General features: G+C 36.6%; 1 pseudogene; it reads left to right on the top strand.

The window, feature by feature from the left end:
* The first annotated feature begins 23,343 nt into the window (after positions 1 to 23,343).
* On the top strand, positions 23,344 to 24,221 carry LOC129088139 (high mobility group protein B1-like; annotated as a pseudogene).
* The last annotated feature ends 1,085 nt before the right edge of the window (positions 24,222 to 25,306 follow it).

Here is a 25,306-nt window from a genome sequence, read left to right as displayed (position 1 = left end):
CTGCTGGTCATATTTTCCTTGCATCTTTGTATTGTTGGTTAGGTTCAACTTAAGGTGAGATCATATGGTATTTGTCTTTCGGCCCCTGGCTTATTTCGCTTAGCATAGTGCTCTCTAGTTCCATCCAAGCTGTCGCGAAGTTTAGTAGTTCTTTTTTCCTTTCTGCTGCGTAGTATTCCATTGTGTATATGTACCATAATTTTTGATCCAATCATCTACTGATGGACACTTAGGTTGCTTCCAACACTTGGCTATTGTAAATTGTGCTGCTATAAACACTGGGGTGCATAGGTTATTTTGTATTGGCGTTTTGGTGTTCTTAGGGTATAGTCCCAGCAGGGGAATTACTGGATCAAAAAGGCAGTTCCATTTTCAGCTTTTTGAGGAAACTCCACACCGCCTTCCACAGTGGCTGCACCAGTTTGCATTCCCACCAACAGTGGACTAGGGTTCCCTTTTCTCCACAGCCTCGCCAGCACCTGTTGTTTGTGGATCTGTTTATGATGGCCATTCTGACCGGTGTGAGGTTGTACCTCATGGTGGTTTTGATCTGCATTTCTCTGATGGCTAGTGATGCTGAGCATCCTTTCAAATGCCTCTGGGCCTTCTGTATCTCCTCCTTGGAAAAGCATCTGCCCAGGTCCTTTGCCCATTTTTTGATTGGATCGTTTGTCTTCTTGGAGTGGAGTTGAGTGAGTTCTTTATATATCTTGGAGATCAAACCTCTATCTGATGTATCATTAGCGGATATATTTTCCCATATGGTTGGCTCTCCTTTCATTTTGCTGATGTTTTCTTTCGCTGTGCAGAAGCTTCTTATTTTGATGAGGTCCCACTTGTTTATTCTTTCCTTTATGTCCCTTGCTTTAGGAGACATATCAGTGAAAAAATTGCTGCATGGGCTATCTGAGAGTTTCCTGCCAATGTTTTCCTCTAGGACTTTGATGGTGTTGCGACTTATATTTAAGTCTTTTATCCATCTTGAGTTTATTTTTGTGTATGGTGTCAGCTGATGATCCAATTTCAATTTTTTGCATGTAGCCGTCCAGCTCTCCCAACACCATTTGTTGAAGAGGCTATTATTGCTCCATTTTATGCTTCTGTCCCCTTTGTAAAATATTAGTTGCCCATATAGACCTGGGCTTATTTCTGGGCTTTCTATTCTGTTCCCCTGGTCTATGGGTCTGTTCTTGTGCCAGTACCAGATTGTTTTGAGTATAGTGGCTTTGTAGTAGAGTTTGATGTCCAGTATTGTGATCCCTCCTACTTTGTGTTTCTTTCTCAAAATTGCTGCAGCTATTCGGGATTGTTTATGGTTCCATATAAATTTTTGAAATGTCTGTTCTATTTCTGTGAAATATGTCATTGGTATCTTAATAGGGATGTGTTGAATCTATAAATTGCTTTGGGTAGTATGGACATTTTGATGATATTAATTCTTCCAATCCATGAGCACGGTATATGCTTCCATTTATTTGTGTCTTCCTTAATTTCTTTTTTCAATGTTGTATAGTTTTCTGCGTACAAGTCTTTTACATCTTTGGTTAAATTTAGGCCTAGGTACTTTATTTTATTTCTTGCTATATCGAATGGTATTTTTTTTTATTTCTTCTTCTTCTATTGCATTGCTGGTGTACAAAAATGCCTTTGATTTCTGAATGTTGACTTTGTATCCTGCTGTCTTGCCAAATTCACTTATTAAGTTGAGGAGTTTTTTGGTAGAGTCTACAGGGTTCTCTATGTACACTATCATGTCATCTGCAAACAATGATAGCTTTACTTCCTCCTTTCCTATTTGGATGCCTTTTATCTCTTTTTCTTGTCTGACCGCTGTGGCTAGGACTTCCAATACGATGTTGAAAAGAAGCGGTGAGAGCGGACATCCTTGTCATGTTCCCGATCTTAGTGGGAAAGCTTTCAGTTTTTGCCTGTTGAGTATGATATTAGCTGTAGGTTTTTCATATATGGCCTTTATTATGTTGAGGAATGCCCCATTTATTCCCATTTTGCTGAGTGTATTGATCATAAATGGGTGCAGTACCTTATCGAATGGTTTTTCTGCATCTATCAAGATGATCATGTGGTTTTTGTCTTTTCTTTTATTTATGTGATGTATCACGTTTACGGATTTGCGTATATTGAACCATCCCTGCATCCCTGGGATGAATCCCACTTGATCGTGGTGGATAATCTTTTTACTGTATTGCTGGATGCGGTTCGCCAATATTTTGTTGAGGATTTTAGCGTCTATGTTCATCAGCGAAATTGGCCTGTAGTTTTCTTTCTTTGTAGGGTCTTTATCTGGTTTTGGGATCAGGGTGATGCTGGCCTCATAGAAGGAGTCTGGGAGTCTTCCCTCCTCTTGGATGTTTTGGAATAATCTGAGAAGGACAGGGGTTAGCTCTTCCTTAAATGTTTTGTAAAATTCTCCTGGGAAACCGTCTGGCCCTGGGCTTTTGTGTGCTGGGAGTTTCTTGATTAGTGCTTCAATTATCCCAGCTGTTATCGGTCTGTTCAAGCTTTCTGTTTCTTCCTCCTTCAGTGTTGGAAGATTATACTTTTCTAAAAATTTGTCCATTTCATCAAGATTTTCAAATTTCTTGGCATATAATTGTTCATAATAGTTTCTGATGATCATTTGTATTTCTCTGGTATCAGTTGTTATTTCTCCTCTTTCATTTCTGATATTATTAATTTGGGTCCTCTCCCTTTTTTTCTTGATGAGTCTGCTTAAAGGCTTATCAATTTTATTTATCTTTTCAAAGAACCAGCTTCTGGATTGGTTGATCCTCTGAATTGTTCTTTTCGTCTCTATGTCATTCAGTTCTGCTCTCATCTTGACTATTTCCTTCCTTCTCCTTGCTCTAGGATTTATTTGTTGTTGTTTCTCCAGTTCTTCAAGTTGTAGTGTTAGGTCTTTTATTTGAAATGTTTCTATCTTTTTTAGGTAAACCTGTATTGCTATGAACTTCCCTCTCACGACCGCCTTTGCTGTGTCCCATAGGTTTTGGACTGTTGTCTGTTCATTTTCATTTGTTTCCAGAAAATTTTTGGTATCTTCTCTTTTCTCATTATTGACCCATTCATTGTTTAATAGTGTACTGTTCAGTCTCCTTGAGTTTGCAAGTTTTTGAAGTTTCTCTTTGGGGTTGATTTCGAGTTTCAAGGCCTTGTGGTCTGAGAAAAAGTTTGGTATTATTTCAATTTTCCTGAATTTGCTGAGGCTTGCTTTGTGTCCTATCATGTGGTCTATCTTTGAAAAACTGCCATGAGCATTTGAAAAGAATGTGTATTTTTCTTCTTTGGGATGTAAGGTTCTATATATGTCAGTTAAGTCTCTTTGATTCAATGTGTCATTCAGTGCCACAATATGTTTATTAATGTGTTGTTTGAAAGATCGGTCCCTTTTTACAGTGGCGTGTTGAAATCCCCTACTATCAGTGTGTTGCTGTGTATATCTTTTTTGAAGTCATCCAACATTTTCCTTATGAACTTGGGGGTTCCTATATTGGGAGCATATAAGTTTACAATGTTGATGTCTTCTTGATAGAGTCTTCCTTTAAGTATGATAAAGTGTCCCTCTGGGTCTCTCTTTATGGCCTTTGTTTTGAAATCTACTTTGTCTGATACAAGTATGGCAACCCTGGCCTTTTTCTCTTTCCCATTTGCTTGGAATATTATTTTCCATCCCTTTACTTTCAATCTGTGTAGGTCTCTTGCTCTGAGGTGGGTCTCTTGTAGGCAGCATATGTGTGGGTCACGTTTTCTTATCCATTCAGCTACCCTGTGTCTTTTGATTGGGGCATTGAGTCCATTCACATTGAGAGATATTACTGATAGAAACTTACTCATCTTTTCTCTTTGTACCTGTGTTCCTCTCTGTCTCATTCTTTTCCTTCATCTGCTTAAACCAGTCCCCTTAGCATATCTTGGAGTGCTGGTTTGGTAGAGATGTATTCTTGTAGCCTTCTCTTGTCTGGAAAACTCTGTATTTCCCCTTCTATTTTAATGGAGAGCCTAGCTGGGTAGAGCAGCCTTGGCTGTAGGCCCTTGCTTTTCATGGCTTGGAATATTTGTTGCCATTCCCTTCTGGGTTGTAGTGTTTCTGTTGAGAAGTCAGCTCCTAGGCGTATTGGGGCATATGGTATTTTTCTCTCTCCAACTGGCTTGTTTCACTTAACATAATGTTCTCCAGGTCCATCGAAACTGCCACAAAGGGTTAACTTTCCTTCTTTTTTATGGCCAAGTAGGATGCTATTGTGTAAATATCCCATAGTTGTTTCATCCACTCATCTCTTGATGGACATTTGAGCTGCTTCCATATCTTGGCAACTGTAAATAATGCTGCAATGAACATAGGGGTGCTATGTTCTTTCAAATTAGTGTTTTGGGTGCCTTTCGGATATATTCCCAGACGTGGGATTGCTGATTTGACCAAATCTAAACAGCACAAATGAAAGGATCTTTCTGGGGGTAACATCTTCAGTCCAATTTGAATATCTATGGATTAATGTGTTGACAAATTAATACTGTAATATACCAAAATATTATGTCATGCACATAGATAATAGCATATCCACAGTCAATTTATAGATGTCTCTTCTCCCTCACTGAAATGGTGACCATAACCATTTCAGATTCCCCATTTAAATGTATCTTGTTAGTCTTTCTTCTAGGGCATCATTAGTTTTTTTTAATGCTATCCAGTAATTTCTTTAAATCCAATAGCTGTCCATTTATAAAAAGAGAGATTGGAGGAATAATTTAATAATTCTTATTTGAATGGTTTTTATTATCTAACAATGTGTAGCTTTTTATAAATAAAACCAAAGACATGAAACTAGAAATAAAATGAAAATGTGAGCTGTGTATATTTGTCTCTGAATGCTACTTTGGTAGGGAATGAGTCCCCAGATGAAAGCAGTGTGAGTCATTTCAAATTTAACAACATCATATTATCATAAAATTGAATTGGTATCTTTATGGAAACCCATGAAGAATTCTATACAGAACTTTTGATCATGGCAGGATCCAGGAGTAAAGATGAAGACCGAAGAGGTTATATTTGTGGGGTTTTTTTTTCAGCATAGTCACATTTATTTTGCTAATGAAAGAGGTATCAGATTTTGAGATTTGCAGGCAAAATTAATTGCATTCCCCTGCATAGGATGTTAGCACTAAAAGAGACTTAGCAACTAGTTTAGGTATAGATCTTTCTACACCCCCTGAAATTGCTAATTAGTCCCTGCATTCCTTCCTGCTAAACCTTTAGATGACTTCAGAATTCTTCTCACCGCAGACTTCAGTAGCTATTACTAGGCCATTAGAGGTGACATATGGGTGAAATCTTTATCAACTCCTCTACAGAGCATTTCAAATAATCTTTAATTTCCTCCAGAAATATGTCAGAAATATTTCTTGTGCATTATTATATTCCAGACATTGGGCATAGATACAAATAAAGAGAACTCAATGTCGCTCTCAGTGAGCTTGTAGTTTAGAGAGTGGAATGTGAAGTTAGCTGGTGGTTAACATGCAGGGAACTAAGAGCCAAGATGGAGGTACACATAGGTGGGCCTTGTAACACAACCTGGTGGGACTTGACATTTTTCTTAAGACATGAGGACTCCCTTTATCTTGAGTAATGAACAGGAGCTATGCAGGCAACACTGGGATGTTCTAGAACAGCAGTTCTCAACATTTTTTAAAATCTCAGATACCTTTGTAATCTTAAATGTTATTGAAGATTACTCAAAAAGTGAAAGGTAGGATTACTATATCATCCAGCAATTTCACTTCCAGATATATAATCAAAGGAAGTAAGAGTACAGTCTCAAAAAGATACTTGTACACCAATATTCATAACATTATTTTTGAAAATGTCCATTAACTGATAAATGGGTAAACAACCATAAAAAGGAATGAAACTCTGATATGTGTGACAACATGGATGAATCTTGGAAACATTATGCTAAGTGAAATAAGTCAGATATAAGAAGTCAAACATATGATTCTTCTTATATGGGGCACTTAGAATAGGCAAATTTGTAGAGACAGAAAGTGGAGTAGAGGTTACCAGAAGCTGGAAGGTGGAATGGGGAATTATTGTTTAATTCGTATTGAGTTTCAGATTGGGATGATGAAAAAGATCTTGAATGGATAGTAGTGATTGTTGTACAACTTTGTGAATATCTTTATTGCCACTAAGTTGTACATCTAAAAATGATTAAAAGGGTAAGTTTCATGCTATGTATATTTTACCACAACTAAGAAAAAGCTATTCAGGACCCCAAAGACCTTTCATTTAGGTGAATTATGTCTATCTATATTTACCAATTACAAAATTAAAATTCAGAAATTAAAAATAGTTATTAATACATTTAAAAATAAAGTAATAAACCCATCACATATTTGATAACATTTCTGGTGAAAATAATCATATTCTCCAAAACAATAAAATAGTTACAAAGGTAGTAATTTTTTATTAAAATTTTTTTCTTTTTCTTTTTTCTTTCTTTTTAAAAAATATTTGTCTCTATTTTCCCACTACCACTTTCCCCTGCCTCTCACCCTCAATCCTTTCCCACTTTGACTTTGTTCATGGGACCTTTACCATTTTCCTTGACTTGACCATTTCCTTTCTTTTCCTCATCACCCCCTTCCTCTCCCCTCTGGTTACTGTCGGTTGGTTTTTTCTTTCAGTGTTGTCGGTTATATTTTACTTGCTTGTTTGTTTTGTTCATTAGGTTCTACTAATGACTATTTTACTTCCTCCTCTACAATTTGGATGCTTTTTATTTCTTTTTTGTCTGATTGCTGAGGCTAGGACTTCCAATATTATGTTGAATAGAAGTGATGAAAGCGGACACCCTTGTCTTGTTCCTGATCTCAGTGGGAAAACTTTTAGTTTTTGTCCACTGAGTATTATTTTAGCTGTAGGTTTTGCATATATGGCCTTTATTATGTTGAGGTATGACCCCTTTACTGCCACTTGGCTGAGTGTCTTTATCATAAATTGATGCTGTACCTTATGAACTGCTTTTTCTGCATCTATTGATATGATCATGTGTTTTTTGTCTTTCCTTTTGTTTACGTGATGTATCATGTTTATTAATTTGCAAATATTAAACCATCCTTGCATCCCTGGGATGAATCCTATTTGATCATGGTGGGTGATCTTTTTAATGTATTGCTGGATGCAGTTTGCCAATATTTTGTTGAGGATTTTAGCGTCTATGTTCATCAGCGATATTGGCTTGTAGTTTTCTTTCCTTGTTGTGTCTTTATCAGGTTTTGGGATTAGGACTATGCTGGCCTCATAAAAAGAGTTTAGGAGTCTTGCCTCTTCTTAGATTTTTTTGGATAGTCTGAGAAGGACAGGGATTAGCTCTTCCTTAAATGTTTTGTAAAATTCTCCTGTGAAATCATCTGGTCCAGGGTTTTTGTGTGCCAGGAGTTTTTTGATTACTGCTTCACTTTCAATCTGTTATGGGTCTGTTAAGGCTTTCTACTTGTTCTTCATTCAGTGTTGGTAGGTTATATTTTTCTAGAAATCTGTCCATTTCATTGAGGTTTTCAAATTTCTTGGCATATAATTTTTCATAGCAATTTCTTACAATCCTTTGTATTTCTGTGATATCAGTTGTAATTTCTCCTCTTTCATTTCTGATGTTATTTATTTGGGTCCTCTCCCTTTTTTTCTTCATGAGTCTGCTTAAAGGCTTGCCAATTTTGTTTCTCTTTTCAAAGAACCAGCTCCTGGATTTATTGATCCTTTGAATTGTTCTTTTAGTCTCTATGTCATTTAGTTCTGCTCTAATTGTATTTCCTTCCTTCTACTAGCTCTGGGCTTTGTTTGTTGTTTCTCTAGTTCTTGAAGCTCTAGGGTTAGGTTATTTATTTGAAATGTTTCTATCTTTTAGGTAGGTCCATATTGTTATGAACTTCCCTCTGAGGACTGCCTTCACTGTATCGCATAGGTTTTGAATTGCTGTGTGTTTATTTTCATTTTTTTTCCAGAAACTTTCTGATTTCTTCTTCGATCTCATTATAGACACTTTCATTGTTTAACAGCATGCTATTCAGTCTCCATGAGTTTGAATGTTTTTGAATTTTTTTCCTTGATGTGTGTTTCTAGTTTCAAGCCCTTGCAGTCTGAGAAAATGCTTTTTATGATTTTAATTTTCTTGAATTTGTTGAGGCTTTTTCTGTGTCTTATCATGTCATCTATCATAGAAAATATTCCATGTGCATTGGAAAAGAATGTGTATTTTGTTTCCTTGGGATGAAAGCTTCTATATATGTCAGTTAAGTTCATTTAATCTAATGTGTCATACAGTTCCAAAAATATCCTTGTTGATATTTTCCATTTCTTGAAGTCCTCCAAGATTTCCCTTATGTATTTGGGTGCTCCAATGTTGGGTGCATATAGGTTTACAATGTTTATGTCTTCTTGATGGATTCTTCCTTTCAGTATTATGAAGTGTCCTTCTGTGTCTCTTTATGGCCTTTGTTTTGAAATCTATTTTGTCTGATATAAGTATTGCTACCCTTGCTTCTTTTTCCTGTCATTTGGTTGGAATATTATTTCCAACACTTTACTTTCAGTCCATGCAGGTCTTTTTTTTGTTCTGAGGTGGGTCTCTTGTAGGCATCATATGTGTGCGTCATGTTTTCTAACCCACTCAGCTACCCTATGTCTTTTGATTGGAGCATTTAATCCCTTTACATTTAAAGTCATTATTGATAGGCACTTATTCATTGTTTCCCTTCCTACCTGTCTTTCCCCCTCTCTCACTCTTTTTCTTCATCTTCTTGAAGCAGTCCTTTTAGCATATCTTGCAGTGCTGGTTTGGTGGAGGTGTATTCTTTTAGCTTTCTTTTGACTGGGGAACTCATGATCTTGACTTCTATTTTAATTGAGAGCCTTGCTGGGTGGAGCAGCCTTGGTTGCAGGCCTTTGTTTTTCATTACTTAGAATATTAATTGCCATTTGCTTCTACCTTGTGTTTCTGTTGAGAAGTCGGGTGCTAACCACATCGGGGCTCCCTTGTATGTTACTTATTGTTTCTCCCTTGCTGCCTTTAAGATTTTCTGTTTGTCTTTCATATTTGCCATTTTAATTACAATGTGTCTTGGAGTAGGCCTCATTGGGTTCCTCTTGAATGGGACCCTCTGTGCTTCCTGGACTTGTGTGACTTTTTCTCTCCTCAAATTAGGAAAGAGGCTTTACTCTCCATCATTACTTTTTCAAACAGGTTCTCTGTCCCTTGGTCCTCTTTTCCATCTGGTATCCCTATTATATGGATATTATTACATTTCAAATTGTCCTGCATTTCCCTAAATGCTTCTTCATTCTTTTTTAGTCTTTTTTCATTTTCTTGCTCTTTCTGGGAGCTTTTTTCTACCTTGTATCCCAGTTCGCTGATTTGATCCTCTGCTTCATCTAGCCTGCTTTTGATTCCTTCTACTTTGTTCTTAAATTCAGAAATTGTATTCTTCATTTCCTCTTGCCTCTTGTTGATAGTTCCTATGTCCTTTTTCATGCTGATATAGTTTGCAGTAAGTTCCTCATAGTTTCCCTGTAGTTTTTGGTAATTCTCTCTGAGCTCATTGAGCTTCCTTACAACCATTGCTTTGAACTCAGTATCTGATAGTTTGCTTGCCTCTATTTATTTTAGTTATCTTTCTGGGGATTCCTCTTTTCCCTTCGATTGGGGAGTGTTTCTTTGTCTTCCCATTATTTGTGAGACTCTTCTTTTTTGCTTTTGCTTCTTAAATTGATCTGTCTTGATTTCCTGACTTTGTGGTGTGAGCTGCTATGGTAGGAGACCTATGAGATTTAGTGGTGCAGTCTCCTTGATCTCCTGAACTTGCTGCTCTTTGGATGTCTTTTATGCCATTAATGTTGGCTCTCAGTGTTTTTTCTTTCTGGATCTGCCTCTGATAATGTTAGATGCTGACCCCTCCTGACCTTAGGCAGTCTCTTTGAGACTTCTAGGAATCTGTGGCTGTCTCATTCAGTTGTTAATCTAGTCATTCTGCACTCAGCAGTCAGGCTTAGGCACCCCAGGGTGTGCTAGAGTGCCTCCTGGGGTGGGACTACTGCCCCTTCTTATGCTGCTGTTGCTCAGTGGAGTGATCTGCCTGAGCAAGGTGTGTGCCACCATGTGAGGGAGGAGTCAGCACTGGGATCCCACCAGATATTCTCTCAGTTCTCTCCTCAGAACCCCAGTCCCCAGTCTCTCCTCAGGCGTCTCCATCCCACTCTGCCCCTGCCTTTGCTGAAGCCCAAGGTAAGTGGCTGCAAATAAAAATTTATGCGTTGGTCCTTTAAAAGGTCTTTGCATCTCCAGTTGCCCATCTCTGGCAGAGAGCAACTCTGCCACTTTTCGCAGCTAGCTGTTATCTGTGTACTTTTTGGGCTCTGGTGCTGTAAGCTGGGGATTCCCACTTATTGTTTAGACAGTACTCTTCTCTGGGGGATCCAACTGGCCATTTAAATATCCCTCTGACGTTGCTGCCCTTGGGTGCTCAGCCAGCCTTCTCAAGTCTCCACTGCAGTCTTTACCAGTCAGGTCGTGCTATAGCTGATTCTTGTCTGTCCAAGGTTATAAGGCTTCTCTCTCGCTATAGTTCAGTTGTTTGTTCTGGTGATTTCTCCATAATTTAGTTGTAATTCCAGGTTGGTCCTGGGAGGAGGTCAGTGTGACTCCTCTGTCATCTGGGCCCTCTCAGCATTCCTTTACATTTTAATATGTTTAATGTCCATGCTTAATAGAAAAAAACAGAGTCCCATATTTGCCTCTGTATTCAATTTATTGTGATAGGTTGTTTTTGTTAAAATAAGAATACCCAACTTTACAAATATATGTAGTTAGAAAAGAGTGGTACATTTTTAGAGCCTGTTCAAGTAGTTTTGGGTATTCATTTTTGGTTTTATACCAAACCTGGACAAGTTGTAGTTTTTTAAAGTTTTGTGGAAATGTGGAATCTAAACCTGTATCAATGAAATTTTTGTATAAGTTAAGTAATTACAGTTCATTGAGCTATCTTGCACCTTGAAAATGTTTTTTTAAATCATGAAAAATACATGAATCTGTTCATTTTATGCATATATTAAAATTTGTTTATCTACTTGTATGTTAAGAGATACTTAGATTGTCTTCTTTTTCTTTCTTTCTCTCTTTCTTTCTTTCTTTCTTTCAGCTATTAAGAATAAACATATAAACTTGTGTGCACAAGTCTTTTTTTGACATATGTCTTTATTTCTCCTAAGTAAATAATTAATTGTGCAATAGCTGAGTCATGGACTAGAGAAGTGGTTCTCAACTGGAGATGAATTTAGCAATGTCTGGGGACATACTTTTTTTAATGTCTGGGGAGGTGCTTCTGGAATCCAGTGAGTAAAGGCTAGGGATACTGGCAAACATCTTATAATACACAAGACAGTCTTCACAGCAAAAGACATTCTGGGCCAGAATGTCAATAGTGTTGAGGTTGAGAAAACTTGTGTTAGGTCTGTGTTTAATTTTTAAGGCAACTTCTAAGCTGTTTTCTAATGAAACTGTACAGTTTTGCATTCCTCATAACAATGTGCGAGTGTACTAGTTGCTCTACATCCTTGTCAACTCTTGGGATTTATTTTATTCATTCTATTTATTTTGAATTTAATTTGCTCTTTCTTTACACTCTGAAGACGTAAGTGTAAATCTTTTCTTTTTATTAATATCGTCATTTAAAGCTATACATTTCCCTCTTGGCACTGCTATAGTTGTATCCTACAAATTTTCATATATTTTAATTGTCTCAGTTTGAAATATTTTCTAATTTCTCTTGACATATCTTATTTGACCCATGTGTTACTTAGAAGTATACCATTTCATTTATAGATTTTTGTCTTTTATTTATATTTTTTTGTAGAACTGAAAAGATTTACTGATAGATTGGATGTGAGAGAAAGAGGTAGTCAAGGTTGATTCTAAGGGTTTTGACTTGAGCAGTTAGGTGAATGGTGGTGGGATATACTGTGATGGGGAATGCTTGGGTAGTAGTATGTTTAATATGGGAAATGACAAAGTCAGTTTGGGACATTTAAATTACTTTTTGGAATTTGTATTATGAAACTCAGGGAATGACCCTCTGGTATCCTAAAAGAAATTTATTTTTCTAGTTACTTTTATGTTAGAGTATACTTATGAAGTGGAAAAATAAGAGTTCAAATAAAAAAGTGCTCACTGAGTATAACACTATCAGAAGATAATTTATCATGTGACTCTCAACTTCTGTTTGACTATGAGTGCAAGATTTTGACATTTTAAAAAATTAGTAATGTAATTCACAGTCCAATTAAGTGTCATAAGTTTGCTTAGAGAGGAAATAAAAGGTACATGGCATGTGCTGTCAGTTACACAAAAGGACAGTGGTAAAACTTTGGCTCCACCTACGAATGGCTACCATATGGCTGTTACTGGAAGAGCACCAGAAAAATAAAATAGTAACCAAAATAGAAATACTGGAAATAGTCATAGATGTGATAGTTCTATATCTCTGGGATATGATTAGGTTTACATGGAAAATTTAATAGTTTATGTCACAATACACCCAATTGTCTATTAGAACTTCTGTGAGATAAGATGGGAAACATCAAAATGTCATCTTTTGAAAGTGAGCACAAGCCTGTCGTGAGGGCGGAGTGCTTTGCAGGGAAGCAAGGGGCGCGAGTGTGGGTGCAGATGCTTCTGGATCCGAGGGTTACTGTCTGGAGCTAACTGAAGAGGGAGTGGACCTCTGTGTCCTGCAGAGCTTGTCCTGGGGTTGTCACAGATAGGGGGAATAAACACGAGTCATTGCAAACACTTCTTTGTTTGCCAGGAGGGGGCAAGGGCACTTCCCTCTAGTGGAGAAGCCCCCTCAGTCCCTTTTTCCAAAGGCTTTTATTGAAAGGGTTATCAGTGGGGCCAGGTAATAAGAATGTGCAGCTTATCTCATTACATCAGTATGTTAATATTTACAGAGAATAGATGATGTTTTGAAGAAAACAAATGTCAGGAACACACCGATTTACATGGGTCTGAGAGGAGACTAGTAAACATGAGAGCCTAAATATGACAGCTCCAAAGGGTTTAAGATTAGGGTCTATGAATAATGTAAATGTCCTTCCCAGCATGAGCTGGCTATCATAGCTTTTGAGGGAGAAACAATCATGCTTTAACAAATTTACTTCTAGGCCTGATTTCCCCTGGGAACTGCGAGATCCAGTTTAGGATCTGTCCAGTATTGTTTCGAGCCTGAGCCAGGCAGAAGGAGGGAGCCGCAAAGAGACAAGCAGACTTCTTTCAGATAGAATGAGGACTCCGGTCATATGCAAACTGAGCCGAGGAGTGCGGGCCTTTTTGTCCTTTCTCTCTGTCCCTCAAGTCCTTGTCTACTGCCCGTACCAGCTGTGTCTGTCTTAGGTCATCTCTCCTCATGACAGATCTTACCCATTTTTAACTAGCCAACCATCACAGGGTCAAGCAGGGTGTTGTGAGGTAGGCAGGGACTGAACCCCTGCCAGGGGAACAGGTTTCATCTCCTCAGTGGCCTGTTTTCCCAAGGCCTCCTTGATTACTTGCAGTCTTGGGGCCCTCTCACCTGTCAGTGGGGCTATAGTTCCCGAAACCAGATAGGGTGTTTCCCAATACAAGCCCAGTTAACATATTTTAGAAATTTAATTAATTTATTAAATTTTTGCAGTGAAAATCTCCCTGGCACCCATTTCAGGCATAAATCCAGTTTCCCCCCTACCCTGTTCACCAGAAACCACATTTGTTTTTGGTGTCTTTAGACTTTCATTATGCACATACAAATATTAATATATATTTATTTTCTCTCCTTTTTATACAATAGAAATAAATAATGCATAATGTTTTATACCTTGCTTTCTCACTCAAAAACATATCCTGAAATATTTTTCTAGATGAGCCATGTATCGTTATTTATGTAACCAATTTTCTATTGATGGACATTTAGATTTGTAAAAATACTTTGCTGTTAAATTTGAACAGCCTTCTACATAAATTATTTATTTCTAAGATAAATTCCAACAGGTATAATTGATATATCAAACAATATTTACAAGTTGTTAGATATTGCTAAGTTGTTCTTCACTGGAAATCCAAGATGTCTCAAGTATCTTTATTCAAAATCTGACTTCAAAAGTATTCATTTCTTAAGTCCTCTACAATGTTCTACTTGCTGTAAGAACTTTTTATTTTGAACCAGGGGAATGAAGAAGAGAGATAACATTTTTTTGGAGACTATTTTCATATGCAACTTAAAATTCTTTATGAAACAAAAAAGCCTATAAAAAGAAAAAAATCATTTAAGGTTGTACATCTATATGTTATTCTTGGTTATTTATGTAAACAAATCTTCACCACCATTTTGCTTTATTCAGATATTAAAAACTAATGCTGAGAGGGTTAAGTATGCCGGCCAAGTTTGTACTAGTAATTATTCAGCAGAATCCAGATTATTTTTATCCCCCTTAAGAAGGACATGTCTACAACTTGGAGATTCTATTTTTTATCACAAGTAAGCTCCATATTCCCTTTCATGATAAATCCATCTCATTCTTGATTCTTGCACCAGGAGAACTGCTAGGACATATATGCTGACCACTGAATTCTGAATCACCCCCAACTTGGTTAAACTATGCAACTCACTGTCAGAAGATGGCATAGAGTTAAATTTTCTAGGATAGATTTTTTCATAGTTCTGTATAATATCTTATCTAATAATAGCATTTTTAGTTATACAGTCTGTGATAAAGCAATCAGATCTTTTGCTTAAGGATATAAACTAATTGCTGGCAGAAGTCAGTCCAGAGAAAGAATATATGTTTTGACTAGAGTCCAGTGACTATGGAGTCTTACTTCAGGCAGACCAGTGATTTCTAGGTGACATGAGGCAAAATATTTAACCAATGACTGTTTCGGCGTTCTTTCTGTAAAATGGGGGTCATTACTGATAACAGTCACTAACAATATACTTGGCATAAAATTAGTCATGACTTCTGATGCAACATGAAAAGTGAACTTGGTAAGAGAACTGACAGACCTGGGTTTGAACCTCCCTATGTTCTTTACTGGGTTTGTGACTTTTGAGAACTTCAGTAATTTTTTTAAGCTTCCTTTGATTCATCTGAAAAATGATATCAATACTACCTCCCTTATAAGATTGTTGTGAAAATTAAATGAAATCACATGGATATAACGTTTAGCACCAAAGTGAAGGCACCTGAACATAATGAGGACTCATTAAATGGTAACTGCTACTATTATTTCATGTTACTGCTCACTCCTATCCTGATATTTCTTTATCATTGGTGGTTGGGGCAGATTTCTGTACTGGGTTAACCAGCTTTGTGTGTTTAATATGGCTTTATGCTCAGCTAGTTCTAAACACAGAAGTAAAGCCCTGCCTGACCTTGTCTGTGATTAGCTCTTGCCTATTCATGCATGAGATTTGATTATCTTTATCATTGTCTTAGCTTGTGTTACCTACATATCATAAAATTATCCCAGCCTTTTAATATCCTGTCACAAACATTTATCTTTTTGACCTTTGATGGAATTGTAGAAAGATTGCCTGCTCTTGAATACATATCTCTCATGTAATATGAAATTACCAGTATTTAAGTTTAATATTTACAACGCGGTCATTTAGATGCCATGAGCTTTGATTCATCCTTGTCACTAGATAGCATCATAATAGAACACATTTATTATAGTTATATTTTCCTATCTAGGAAGACATACTATAGAAATGGGAGCTAAAACGTAGTTTTCATATGTGAAACTGAAGTTGGGTGGGTTAGGAGGAAGGACATTTTACAAGTGAAAGAATTTAGTGTTTGAGTGTTCTGTGGTTTGAGTTCCTCCAAAAGTATAAGCTGAGACAAGGAATGTGTACATGCATGTTTATTTGAGGGGTGATCTTGGCGGTCAGAATGAGAGAGCAGGAAGATAGAGATTGGACAGAAGAAAAAGTAAAATCATAAGGGTGATGTTTCAAGACTGTCACTGTGGGCAACAGGGCTTAATTCTATTGAAATGTCCTAAGAAGTGCATAGAATGCCTCCCAGATTTGTTCACGTAACTGTTAGGAGGCTGGAATATTTATCCATTAGCTTCTGTTCATTGGCTAAGATTGTCCCCTGATCTTACCTGTGCATGCAGAAGGACCCAGAAAAGTCCTGCATGTCCAAGGCAGCAGTGCGGCAGAAAGTAGAGACTCAGTGTGGGCTACAGGTGGAATGCTATCAGTTGAAGCAGATCTAAGCTTGCATTGCATAACCCACTCCAACCTGGCTAAAATCAGATGTAAAGCAGGTGGATGTGACTCAGGGCACCAGATGTGTCAGCTGCAGCTCCCTAATAAATCATGTACTCTGTAAATTCTTCCATTTGAAATAAACAAAGAATCCTAATGAACCATCTGCAACTCTACATCCTTAGGGACTACCCCATAGGTATTCTGTAAATGTTTAGTGCATAAAAATACGAATAGTTACTTTATTAAATTCACAGGGAGATTTCTTGCCCTTTATAGCCTAGCATTAAAGGTCCAAATCTTGCCCTTTATATCCCAACTTGTATTTCGAGACCTTTTTATCCCTGGGTAGGAGGACATAAGGACAAGAAGTGTTTGTTGTTATAGGAAATAAATAGGTTGGGTGGTACTTACGGAGGGAATTGTATTGGACTAGGAGTTAAGAGAGTTCAGAAACTACCTGTGATGTTGGATAAATAATTTAGGTCACCATAAACTAACTTTTGAGACCTAAATGTCTTTATTGTGAAAGGAATATATGGCTGAATTCAATCACCTTAAGGTTTCTTTTAGTCCTAAGAGACTATGAAAATTATACATGTAACCCTTGTTGATGTAGCTCAGTGGATTGAGTGCCAGCCTGTGAACTGAAAGGCTGCTGGCTCAATTCTCCATCAAGGTGCAACCGACCGATGTTATCTCCTGCACATCGATGTTTCTCTCCCTCTCTTTCTCCCTCCCTTCCCCTCTCTCTAAAAATAAATAAATATAGTCTTTAAAAAAAATTATACATGTAGAAGAAGAGTTGACTTTTGCAAATGAGCATATTTTACTTATATGTATATATATGTTTATATGATGATATTATGAGTTTTTAGACATTGGAATTGATTATCCACTTGAATATGTAGAAATGTCTTTGATCTTTAAAAGTAGAAACTGCATGTACAAATAATATATATGAAGTCTGTGTTCTTTTTTATTGTTTAGTCATATGGGACTCTTTATTCTTAAAAAACTAATTAGTTAATGAATATTTTTAAACAATTTAAAAAATTTATTTATTTTTAGAGAGAGTGGAAGGGAAGGAGAAAGAGAAGGAGAGAAACATTGATAGGTTGCCTCTCACATGTCCCCAAACAGGGACCTGGCTCACAACTCAGGCATGTGCCCTGAAGTGGAATCAAACTGGTGGAACTTTGAATGGAACAGGCTGCCATTCAATTCACTGAGCCATACCAGCCATGGCAATATTTTTAAGAAGGCAAGAAAAAGGATAGAATCACCATTAGAGGTAAAGTAGTCATATAATTTATTGAACATACAGGACACTTTTGAGAGTGAAAGGGGGCATTAATAATACTTATTCCAGGATAAAAGTCATACATTAAAACCATCCCAGGCAAACTGGAGTATAGTATGACCCTATTTAAATGTTGATTTCAAACTCCTTAGGTGTTGAGCAAGTAGTAAGGTAAATTAAAACCCAATTCTCTAGTATTAGACTAATCTTCCCCCTGAGAGCAGCTATAAAATCTCAGTAAAATACAAAACAACAACTGATTAAAGCCCTCAGACAACCAAAGTGCCCAAAAGTTGAAGGGCCAGATTCTCAAAGAAAGAGTAAACCATGGTGTGAATCCTACATTTATTGATATTTTGCTTGGGGAGCATCTGCCAATTTGCCTCGCAAGGCATAGAGACTGAAGAGCAAGTAGAGGTCTATGACTTGCAGCTATATCACTAGAATGAGGAACCCAAAATTTAACTTCAAGGCTCTTAAAGCAGCAAGACTTAAGGACCAAGATCCTGAAGAAATGGGAATTTCAGAGAAGTGATCCCCGAGTCCCATATACAATTTCCCTTTGAGGCACTAGCAAATTCCTATGCTGGGTGTGAGTTGGGTGAGAGGTTGGGAAATCCATAGGAAAGTATTTTCTAAGGGGCTAAAAAAAGATAATCAGAGCTTTTTGACAGCTTCACAGTGCTAAGGAAAGACAAAGATTATAATTTAGAACCTGCCAAGGAGAAGAAATACCAGTAATTTCCCAGGCTTTTAAAATAGACCCCTGAAGTGTTATGGCTGATGATAGGGATAAATCAGTGATAGATCTTCCCTCACAAAGTCTTAAAAATAGCCTCCAGTTATTTCAGTCTCTAATTGGATCAAGGTTTCTTGCCTGTCAGGCAGAAAATAGTAAAATATTCCCTGGAGAAATAAAATGTCATCCGTATTCTCTAAAATCATCATGCATAATGTCAGCAATCAATCCAAAACCACCCACTATACCAACAAACAGGACTAAATGACAAAGCTAAGAGCAAATAATTACAATAAAAATAAGACCATAGGTCATATAGATATTGGGGTTAACAGAAATATAATTTAAAAATAAATATGATTAATATGCTAAAGAAAATATATGAAAATAGAGAACATCACCAGATGAGAACCTATGAGAGTATAACCAAATGGAAGTTTTAGAGCAGAAAGAATTAAGAAATCAAAGATGGGTTTAACTGCAGATTAGACACAGAAGAATAGAGAATTAGTGAGCTGAAAGTAGGTAAGTAAAAAATATTAACTTTGAAGTACAGAGAGGAGTAATAAATGAAAAAGAAAGATAGGAGCATAGTGCACATATAAGACTTAGTAAAAATGTCTAATATATGTAATTGGAGTTCAAGAAAGAAAAGAGAGAAAATGATGCAGAAAAAATATTTAAAGATACACTGGCCAAAAACCTGCAAAACTAATGAAAGATATTAAACAATTGACCTTTAAAAAGAAATATTGAAAGCTAGTAGATAGTAGAATGATACCTACATATAAACTGCTAAAAGAAAATAACTGCCAAAAAATCCTATGCACAGTGAAAATATCCTTCGAACTGAAGGTGAAATAAGACATTTTATTTAGATAAAAATGAAGAGAAATTGTTGATAGAAGACTCACACTAAAATAAACATTAAAGGGAGTTCTTCAGCAGAAAGTTAATGATCTTAGATGAAAGTGTGGAAATAGAGGAAGGAATGAAAAAATGAATATATGGGTAATTCTAAATAAATATTGACCCTTTAAGACAATAATAATAAGATCTAATGAATTTAAACTATATGCAAAACTAAAATACACGACAATTGAACAAAAGGCAGGAGAAGTGTAATTGGACTTGAAGTGTTGTAAGACAATTGCACTATCTAAGAAGCGGTACAATTACTAACTTAAGTCAAATTAATAAGTCCTGGATGCATGTTACAATATCTAGGGTAGACGCTAAATAAACAAAATGTATAAATAACAATCACATAAAAAAGAGAAAATGGAATGATAATTTATTAATCAAAAAGAATGCAAGAAAGGTGAAAAAAGAGAAAAAGGAAATGGGACAAATGGAAAACAAATAGTAAAGTGGTAAATTTAAACTCAAATATAATAATAAGTATATTAAATGTAAATGGGTGAAAGGTTTCAATTAAAGGCAAGTATTGTTACACTGAATATAAAAAACAACTGAATACATACTACTTATAAAATAAGTGTCTTAAACATAAGGTAACAGAAAAGTTGAAATTAAAAAGATGGAAAATAGTATGGCATGCAGACACTAACCAAAGAAAGGTGGTTTGCCTATACCAGTAGTAGAAAAAATAAACTTTGATAAAGAACTGTTAATAGAGGTAAAAGGGATCGTTTCATAAAAATTAAAGGGACAATTCAACAAGAAGATATATCTTCAATTTTATGCACCTAATGACACAGACTCAAATACATAAAAATGAAAGCAAGCAGATATAAATAAAAGGAGAAATAGACAAATCCATAATCATAACAGTAAGACATTTTAACATATCTCTCAGACGAGAAATGTAGTAGAGATATGTGTGTATCATATAGTACTACACCCCAAAATGCAAAATATACCCATTCTTTTTCAGGTGCTTATGAAACATTTATTAAAATAAGCTATCCTCTGAGTCATGAAGCAAGTGTTGACAAATGTCAAATGATTCTTTTCCAAGCTTATAATATCTATCGGATCATTAAGAAAACCATCAGGCAAATTCAAATTGAGGGACAATTTACAAAAAACCTGATCAATACTTTCTAAACAGTCAGGGTCATTAAAAACAAGGAACAACTGAATAACTGTTATAAACCAGAAGAGACTAAAGAAACAATGACTAAAGGTGATGTGCTATTCTGGTTTGGACTATGGAAGGAAAAACAAACATTATATTGGAAAAATTAGAGAAATCAACCCTGAAGTTCAGTTAATAATAATGTGCCAGTGTGGGTTTGTTTCTAAGGTCTAACAAATGTACCATAGTAATGTCAGATATTAACATCAGATGAAATGGGTGAGGGGCCCACAGGAAAGCCTTGTATTATCTTTAAAAATTTTCTATAATCTAAAATTATCACCCCCTCTTTTTATTGAAAAGAAAATAGAAGAGAAAATGTGGATAGCTCCATACAAAAATGGGCAAAAACTTGAGAGGAACTTTAAAAAGATGGTATCCAAATGTCCAATTCAGACAGGAAAAGTGATCAAGTTAGTCATGAGAAAAATGCAAATTAAAACTGCAGTGAGAACCTCTGGCCAAGATGGAGGCATGGGTAGATGTGCTTCGTTTCCTTGCACAACCAAAAGAAGGATAACAACCAATTTAAAAACAAAAAAAACAACCAGAACTGACAGAAAATTGAGCTGTATGAAAGTCCAACAACCAAGGAATTAAAGAAAAAACATTCATCCAGACTGGTAAGAGGGGAGGAGATGGGCAGTTGGGGCAGAGAGGACATGTGGCAAGGCACTGGCTAGCATACTGGGTGGTCCCACATTTGCATGTGGATAAACTTGGAAGAACAACTGTGGAACAAGACAGACCATGCAACCCTGGGTTCCAGCACAGGAAAATAAAGCCTCAAAATCTCTAGCTGTAAAACCTGTGTGGGTTTCAGTGATGGGAGAAACTGCCAGTCTCACAGGAGAGTCTGTTGCAGGGACTCACAGGGTCCTAGAACATACAAAAGCCCACCCACCTGGGAATCAGCGCTAGGGCAGCACCTGAAAGACCACGATTCATTTGTCAGAAGCAGGGGAAGTGAATGAAAGTGGGGTGAGAGCCAGGCAAGCTGCATTATTCCCTCTCTGACTACTCCCCTGCATACAATACCACAACACAGCAAAATCGGTTGCCCTGAACTGAAAAATAGCTAAGGCTCTGCCCCTTACAATGAAACAGGTGCACTGAGACAAAGAAATATGGCCCAAAGGAAAGAATAGATCAAAACTCCAGAAAAAGAACTAAGCAATGAGGAGATAGCCAACCTATCAGATGCAGAGTTCAAAACACCAGTAATCAGGATGCTCACAGAAATGATTGAGTATGGCTGCAAACTAAAGGAAGTGAAGGCTGTGCAAAGTGAAATAAAGAAAAATATACAGGGAACCAACAGTGAAGGGAAGGAAATCGAGACTCAGAACAACAGTTTGGAACAGAGGAAGAAATAAACATTCAACCAGGACAGAATGGAGAAATAAGAATTCAGAAGAATGAGAAGAGACTTAGGAATATCTGGGTCAACTTCAAATGTTCCAACAACCAAACCATAGGGGTGCCAGAGGGAGAAAAGAAAGAGCAAGAAATTGAAAACTTATTTGATAAAATTATGATGGAAAACTTCCCCAACCTGGGAAGGAAATAGTCATACAAATCCAGGAAGCTCACAGAGTCCCAAGGAGACCCATGGACCCAAAGAGAAACACACCAAGACACGTCATGATTAAATTACTCAAGATTAAAGATAAGGAGAGAATCTTAAAAGCAGCAAGAGAAAAGAAGAGAGTTATTATAAAGGAGTTCCTATAAGACTGTCAGCTGATTTCTCAAAAGAAACCTTACAGTCAAGAAGAGGCTGGAAAGAAGTATTTGAAGTGATGAAAAGTAAGGACCTACATCTATATTACTCTATCCAGCACAGCTATCATTTAGAATGGAAGGGCAAAGTGCTTCCCAGATAAGGCAAAGCTAAAGGAATTCATCATCACCAAGCCCTTATTATATGAAATGTTAAAGGGACTTATCTAAGAAAAAGAAGATCAAAACTAAGAATAGTGAAATGACAACAAACTGACAACTATCAACAACTGAACTTAACAAAACCAAAACAAGAAAAAGGCTAAGCAAACAACTAGACCAAGAACAGAATCACAGAAACGGAAGTCACATGGAGGTTTATCAATGCAGAGGGAAAGTGGGAGAGTAGGGGAAAATGACAGGGAATAAGAAGCATAATTGGTAGGTACAAAATAACAAGGTTTAGAATAGTATACGAAATGGAGAAGCCAAAGAACTTATATGCACAACCAATGGACATGAATTAGGTGGGGGAAATGCTGGAGAGAATGGGGTTACTGGGCAGAGGGGGATAAAGAGGAGAAACAAAAACGGACAACTGTATAATCAATAACATATACTTAAAAAAATAAAATAAAACTCCTTAAAAACTGCAATGAGTTATAACTATACATTCTCCGGCATGATTACAATGGAAAGGACAGAGAATACAAAACTGATGAGGATACCAAGTGTCTGGTACTCTTACACATTGCTGGTTGGAGTAGAAATTGATAAAATCATAGTATTGAACTTACTGGCAGCATTAACTAAAGCTAAACATATGCTTACCCTACCACTCAGTAATTCTGCTTTAAGTACATGTATATGTTCAAAAACATGCACAAGAATGTTCAGAGTCACTTTAATCATAATTGCCCCAAACTAAAACAACCTAAATTTCCATAGATAATTTTCGACACATGCATACAATGAAATACTATATATTGATGACAAACATGAACCACTGTTACAAACAAAAATATGGATGACTCTCCTAGACTTAATGTTGAAGAGAAAATTTATACTTTATGATTTTATTTACTTGAAAGTATAGATGAAATTAATCAGTGGTGATAGAGGTCAGAGAGCGGTTTCCTGTGGGAAGGATAATAACGGTGGATGCAAGAGGGAGCCTTCTGTGATGCCGATGGCGTTCTAAACCTCGATCTCATTGGTGGCTACAGGAATGTGTTCACTTTATAGAAGTTTATTTAGCACTGCCCTTAAGATTTGTGCACTTAACTGTATGAATGTTACATATCAATAAAAATGTAAAAGCTAGGCTGCGCCTGCCTCCTCCTCTCACAGCCATTGCAGTACATTGAGCTCCACAGAGAGCTTGGGGGCAGGCGTGAGCGGGATCGGCGCTGGGTCACTGAGTGCTCCTTGAGGAAAAATAATTAAACACGGGCAAAGGAGATCCTTAGAAGCAAAATGTCATCTTATGCTTTTTTGGGCAAACTTGCTGGGAGGAGCATAAGAAGAAGCACCCAGATGCTTCAGTCATCTTCTCACAGTTTTCTAAGAAGTGCTCAGGGAGGTGGAAGACCATGTCTGCTAGAGAGAGAAGAAAATTTGAAGACATGGCAAAGGTGGACAAGGTCTGTCATGAAACAGAAATGGAAACTTATATCCTTCCTAAAGGAGGAAAAAGAAATAAGTTCAAGGATCCCAATGAACCCAAGAGGTCTGCCTTGGCCTATTCCTTGTTTTATTGTGCATGGCCCTCAAAAATCAAAGGAAAGCATCCAGGCCTATCCGCTGGTGGTGCTGCAAAGAAGCTGGGAGAGATGTGGAGTAACACTAGCAGATGACAAGCAGCCTGATGAAAAGAAGGCTGCTAGGCTGAAAGACATACATGAAAAGGATATTGTTGCATACTGAGTTAAAGGAAAGCCTAGTGCTGCAAAAAAAAAGGAGTCTTCAAGGCTGAACAAAGCAAGGAAAAGAAGGAAGAGAAGAAAGATGAAGATGGTGATGATGATGAAGATGAATAAGTTGGTTCTAGCGCAGTTTTTTCCTTGTCTGTTAAACATTTAACCACCCCCCAAGCCCCGTACACAACTTAATTCTTTTAAAGAAAAGAATTGAAATATAATGCTGTGTAAGATTTGTTTTTAAACTGTACAGTGTCTTTTTTTTTTTTTGTATAGTTAACTCACTACTGAATGTCCCTTTAGGTAGCCCTGTCCTGGTTGTATTTTCAACAGCCACTAACCTTGCCTGGTATGGTATGGGGGTTATAAAATGGCATAGAAATTTAAAGCAGCATCTTATTGGTGCACAGCACAAATTAATTATATATGGGGGTGGTAGTTTTTTATCTTAAGTTGTCTTGGATGCAGCTTATATGAAATAATTGTTGTTCTGTTAACTAATAATTGTTGTATTGCAGAAAAAAATGCAGCTGTTTTGTTGACATTCTGAATGCTTCCAAGTAAATACAATTTTTTAATTAGTATTGTTGTCTTCTTTTAAAAAAGAAAAGTCAAAACCACAAATCCCCTGAAATTTGGATTTCAATGTGAAAACTGTTTTCACTCTGCTTTATTGTATTATTGTATATTTATATGTATTATTATATATACAGGTGTATTAACTGTAGCATAGTGTATCGTCAAAATCCTACATTGCTTAGAAATGGAAAATCCAGCTATTATATTATTCACAGATAATGGAAAGAATCAGTTTAGTGTCAATTCTTGCGTGCTTGTGTGTATCCTTTTAAAAAAATTGAACAATTACATAGAATGTTCTTAGTAGAAAATTTTAGAACAATACTTTGATAACTAATTAATTGGTCTCTGTGGTTTGGGATTAATTTTAGTTACTGCATGAATGGATCCAGGGAGACCAGTTACAATTATTGTACCAACTAAGGTCAAATTAAGGCAATAAATTCTCCTGATATTCTAATATTTCAAAATGCAGAGAGAATTGTTTGAATGTCTAACAGTACTATTACAGAATACAGGGACCTCATGATCAAAGCAAGTTAAGGTTAATACTAATGGATGATTTAAGTAAGAGAAAACGGGAAGGTAAATCAATATCCCTGAGAGGAGATTGACAAGTAGAGAGC

The sequence above is a fragment of the Pteronotus mesoamericanus genome, unplaced genomic scaffold (assembly GCF_021234165.1).
Source record: "Pteronotus mesoamericanus isolate MK-2021 breed Mesoamerican mustached bat unplaced genomic scaffold, CSHL_Meso_final scaffold_54, whole genome shotgun sequence".
In the NCBI taxonomy this organism is placed as follows: Eukaryota; Metazoa; Chordata; class Mammalia; order Chiroptera; family Mormoopidae; genus Pteronotus; species Pteronotus mesoamericanus.
Note: the sequence above shows the minus strand (reverse complement) of the source record. Positions and strands in the feature narration are given on the sequence as shown.